The 5,696-nt window shown below is 46.4% G+C and overlaps 1 non-coding gene across 1 annotated transcript; it reads right to left on the bottom strand.

The window, feature by feature from the left end:
- Positions 1-5,314: 5,314 nt before the first annotated feature.
- On the bottom strand, positions 5,315-5,396 carry TRNAS-GCU (transfer RNA serine (anticodon GCU)). Its single transcript has one exon. It is a non-coding gene; the product is annotated as a tRNA-Ser (tRNA).
- Between the last annotated feature and the right edge of the window lie 300 nt (positions 5,397-5,696).

The following is a 5,696-nucleotide window of genomic DNA, read 5'->3' as shown; positions in this document are numbered from 1 at the left end:
GGCTCGGCTCGGCTTCGCTTTATACTATGAGGGTGGTGTACTCCTGGCCCAGAATAGGAACATTGGACCTGAGTGTACATGATCTGGTTGAGTGCTTGTATCAATGTGCCCCTTTTGGACTACCGTTCGCGCCTTTCTGGGTTACCATTGCTAGCAGTGGAGGGAGAGAGAAGACGGGACAGGGATGAACGCTTCTTATCGCTGACTGATAGTTTCCTCGTTGCTGACCGAAACAGATGTGGGGCGTGCTGATTTCTTGGATAACGCAATGTGCCGACTTCGTGCTTTGTACATTGTTTGCTAGTAATGCTATTTGTCACCGGACAGTATATCCTGTGCTAATATCGAACTATGGTAGGAGGATGCCGGGGGACTGGTGGTGGGCTCCTCCCTGCTTCTCTTTATTTCATTATAGTTATAGGTTAGGACCCTTTTCTTACTTTCTATATTTCGGGACTCCTTTTAGTGGGGCGACAGGCACACTGCTAGGGGGGGGTAGGCCGTAGCCAGCTGCAGGGGTGCAGGGTGGGGGGTGGGAGGTGGGGTTTTTGTTTATTTTTCTTTTGTTCTATGGGCCTTCTATCCCTTTTTCTTTTTCTTCTGGGTTTAAACGTTTTTCTTCAGTGTGGCAAGTGGTGGTTCTGGTACTTTTAGTGCATTGTATGCTTGTCTCTCCTGATCCTCTCATGCCGGAACCATTGTGCTGTCCTACGACATCCTGACACCGTTTCTCCTTCAGAACTTAACTTTTAAAACTAGACCTCAGTACCTTTGTAATAGATTCTTCGCGCATTACCGTACTGCTGTGTAATACATTTGTGAGCCTTCGGGCGTTTTGTTTTGGCTATGTGTACGATGTACTATCAATAAAGATCTTCCAAAAATTTTAAAAAAAAAAAAAGAATGTGCCTGACCGCCCCTGGATCTCTAAAGTTTATCACTATGAGATTGCCCTTAATATCTTCTTCTCGGCTCCCCAACCAGGGGAGTCGACGTACATGCACAATTTCCCTATTAATATTGCCAGGGAGTGGTCTATTCTGAGTGAGCCAGGGCATGGTTTTATCTTTAAGCTGGTCAGGGCCTTCTCTCCTATCAGCCTCCAGATTAGGGACACCAGTGAGCACCACCACGTAGGGAACCGCTTCTAGGGGCAATTCGACGTGACGGCCCCTACGGTGTTCTACTCTGTTGGGAGACGCCCTCCCTCTTACCTCCCGCATGCTTCGTGCGACAGTAGTATTTCCCCCCTTCGGAATTGCGCCAGAAGCGTGCGGGAGGTTTGCTGGACAGGTTTGGAAGAGTTTACCCCCTGACGATTTTGAGTCGCTAATTTGATAGATGCATTTGAGTCCTTGTGAGAAGCAGAAGTAAGAGATATAGGTGCGACTGCAGGGGTTGGGGCTAGGATGACAGGATCTTTTAATGGGCCCACTTTGTTGGAAATTACCATTTCCAACTGCCCCAACCGTTGCTCCACCCCCATCAACCTTTCTAAGATTGGTAGTGTGTATGTCCTGAATAAGTGTTCAAGAGTGTCAAGGGAAAGGACAGGCGACTGTCGGTCCAGCGAACTGTCCATAGAGGATTCTGAACCAAGTGTCAATTTAGTCGGTATAGGAGAAGATGGTATTAATTGAGGGGTCATTTGGGTTCTTGAGATATTAGGGTGTCCTTTGGTTTAGGTGCAGAAGCAGCGTACTTTAGTTTGGAAGCAGGAGCAGCGTTAGCCCCTCTGCCCTTGCCAAAGTCAGAGTGGCTAACCCTACCTCTTTGTTGTGCACCACCCCTCCTCCGCCTTTTATTTGGCGGCGGGCCATATACTTTAGGCACCTCCAGTTTCCTAGATTTATTTTTAGTGGACACTGTAGCAACTCGGGGGTATCAGATATAACTTCTAACCCCGTACTGGAGCTGCTGGGGATTAGTGTGATATTTGTGGCCATGCTGTTAGAATCAACTGGTGTGTGGGGTATGTAGGGTGTGTCTCGGAGAAGTGCTGGAATGCCCTGAGTGGATAGTGGATCTTCATTTTATAAGGCCACACCTACGTCAGGGGTGAGGGTCTGTGGTGATGGGGCTGGAGAAGATCTGGCTTTAATACTTTCAATAGAACGACGTCGCTCAGCCCTCCGTTCCGCCAGTGCATTAACCCTATCTGTATCAGAGATAGATTTTTTTAAATAATTGTCTAGGGTACCTTTGCTGTTGTTTCACCCTGCAATAATCAATGTGGATGGGTCAATGGTAGTAGCCATGGGAAAGGAACCGCCAGATGTAGAGGAATAATGCCTTTATAATAGCGCACACGACTTTTCTTTGCAGCTACCCGCGACCCGCACAGAGTGCCTGCACTAGTGGTAGATTGAACCCCCTGCACTCACCACCACAACAAAGGAAAACATGTAGTAATTTATAGCAGGAACTAAAGTCTAATGCGAAATGCCACGTGTAATGGAGAATCCCGAGGTGGGGGTAAATAGATACAAATCACTAGAGTATACTAAATGGATGCTATAAGCAAGCAATGATCTTACTTACAGCAAGTGGAAGCAGCAATATTATGGAGCAAGTGGGCGAAAGAGAGGGGCCTCAGCCCAGCCTCCTTCAGCCACCTAACGGCCGCACAACGGCCCGACCTTTGCCCGGGCTTCGCCCCGGGCTAAGTCCCGCGCACGTCCCGCGTCTCGGGATTGAGAGCGAGATTAAATCGCTACAGGTGGGGGGGTGGGCACGCCGAGGGAAGAGGCAGCAGCTGTGTGGCAGAGAGCCTGCTGGACCTCGCAGTCCCTCGACGTCTGGAGCACTAAAAGAACCCCTCCCCTTTCCTCAACCCGCACAAAGCAGCAAGCACTTGTAGAAATACGGAGATCCCACGACGTCCTCTGATCAAGCCCAACAGGAATCAGGGTCAGAAGCAGCAACACAGTGAGCGGCACCCCAATGCACCCCATTGCTTTCATTTAGGAATGTGCGTCCTTCTCAGTCGTTGTTTGAGCCTGATTCTTCTGTTAGGAGAAAAGCGCGACAGTATCCAATGAGAGAGGTTCCTCCGGTATGGAAAGAAGCAGTTCAGCCAATGCTAATGCTGGTATTGCAGCTGTGGAAGCTCATTTTCAGCGTGTTTGGGTACATGTTCCGTGGAAACGAGCTGAAGTTTTGGCCTTTAAGCAGACTTTACCAGATCCCCGAAAGAATCCTGCAGGGTACTATAAGGAGTTGTCACAGACAGCAGACTCATGTATTATGAACCTAGCCGATATAGATATGTTGTTTGGGAATGTGGTTCCTCAACCCTTGTGGGATATGATTCGTCATGTGGGTCATGCGCAAGAGTTAGGTGATACATGGACTAACATTACAGCTGCAGATGGTCTTCAAGGTGGAGGAGCTAAACCTGAAGCGTTAGTTGCAGAACTTCCCGGTAGAATCATTAATTATATGAAGACTTTAATGCCTGCTATACGAGTGAATTGGGATAAGTAGTCTGCATGCAAGCAGAAGAAAGATGAAAGTGTGTCTTATTTCTTCACTAGGTTTGAAGAGACGTTTATTGACCATAGTGGTCAAGATATGAGTACGGAAGGTGGCCAATGGTTGTTTGTCGATATGTTTATGCATAACTTGCTTCCCGAGTTGTGTACTAAGTTGAAGGATTCAGAGAGTTCATGGGCTGTTTCTTTGTCGGCGCAGATATTGGCTACTGCACAATATTATGAGAATAGGGATAAGGACGAGAAAGAGAAAGCGGACAGAAAGACTAAAGATTTGAAGACGAAGGTTTTTTTGCAACAAGCGTATCCGCCTCGTAATAACCAGCGTGAATATCAGCAACCTCAGCAGTTTCAGAGAGGTTCGCAAAGGTTCGAGCCTTCTCAACAGCGTTTCCCTGTAGGCCCTAATCAGTGTGCGTACTGTAAAGAGGAGAGTCACAGAACCGAGGACGCGCTCCACACAGTCCGCGTTCGCTCTGCAGAGATGGCGCAGGCAGCGCCTGTGGCGCGTCGGGCTGCCAAAGGCTGTATCAGAGAAAAGCGCACTACCGAACAAGCGCTTATTGCACAGGCACAGAATATATCATCAATAGTCACAAAAAACACAGTACGTCAGAAAAGATGAATAGGGTGACTTATCTGACGAGCAGAGAAGAAAGAGGCAGAGGAAGGGATGTCATGGATAATTATACTACGGACAGCATCGTTATTGGCTGATGGTTACTATGGACACTGTGCCCCATGTGCTCATGGCGTTGTGGTTCAGTTATGATGTGGCGTTGTGGTTCAGTTATGATGTGCTGATTGTTTTTTTCTTTGAACTGCTATTTTAATAAAGAGAAGAAAGGACTGCATAATCCTCGCCTCCGTCCTGACATAGAATAAATGGACTAACATACAATCCGCTGGCAAAGCTGTTTAGCATATCGTCCGTGGTAGTAAGACTTGCACAAATCGAATTCGACGTGTCAGCGAGGAGTTATGCGAATATACGTTCGTTCGAGGCAACGACACACGGCTCTGTGCATAGCTTGGTCGTATACCTCTTTACAAAGAAATCAGCAACACCGCGGCTAAAGTACATATAGAAGAGCACTCTTAAACGCCATGTGATCGAGTGAGGGACTTGAGCAAAGAAATTAGCTCAACCTGATTACTTCGGGCACAAGAATGTTGTACATTTTTAAACAATGTTTCCTTTTAAATAAATTCACCTAAAGAATTAGCGTAAAAACAGAATCAGGTAATTATAAGCAGTCATGTATGTATGGAAACATTAATGCAATAAAATAAAAACAGAACCCAAGAAAAATGTCCACTAGCAGAGGATGGTTTCGATCCATCGACCTCTGGGTTATGGGCCCAGCACGCTTCCGCTGCGCCACTCTGCTGATGGCTATCACAGCGCATGTCTGTTGAATAACCCTGCTCTCCAGTGCTGACGTACCATGTTGATTTTCTATCTGCCAATGACATTAGAGCAACAAATTGTCTCACCAGCGATGGGTGGGCTCTAAAGTATAAATAGAGCGTATGCAGCTCCAGCTACAAATCTGCAATTCCTCCACTGCAAACTCTCCCGGAAATAAGGCTGTGGCTTGTTTTGACTCTTAGGCGTATCCTCGCGGTAGCTGAAGGTAATTAAATGCCGTCACTAGTTTGTAATTGCACGATTTGGGCTTTCTTATCTGTACGAGTTTAAGGTACAATATTTCTCAACGTTTTACTAATTTCACAGCCGAATGAAAAGACGTTACGTTCATAAATCTTCCATAGATAAAAAAGTTGGGCAAAACAACATCTAAATGTGTTAAAAGAGTCGACGAGGGTGGGATTCGAACCCACGCGTGCAGAGCACAATGGATTAGCAGTCCATCGCCTTAACCACTCGGCCACCTCGTCTTGTGGTTTCTGAGCGTGATGATTGCCCTGTAGATCATGTTTGAACAGCCACATAGGAGCGTGCGTTAGTTATTTCATTATTGGTATATTTGCGAATTCATTATACTGCCTAAAATAGTCTGAATAAATAATGTAAAAATGACTCAATAAAGAAATTGAACAGAGGAGTTTGAAAACACACTTTCAAATATTTAAGTGCAGGTCCGTAGAACCTGAATACAACTCTTCAACCTGCCTCCCTCCTCAGATAACCTTCAGCTACATTCACATTTCTGAAGAGGTGACAAGATACGTGGAAAA

Source organism: Lissotriton vulgaris, chromosome 12, assembly GCF_964263255.1.
Source record: "Lissotriton vulgaris chromosome 12, aLisVul1.2, whole genome shotgun sequence".
Classification (NCBI taxonomy): domain Eukaryota; kingdom Metazoa; phylum Chordata; class Amphibia; order Caudata; family Salamandridae; genus Lissotriton; species Lissotriton vulgaris.
This window is presented reverse-complemented; position numbering and strand designations above follow the sequence as displayed.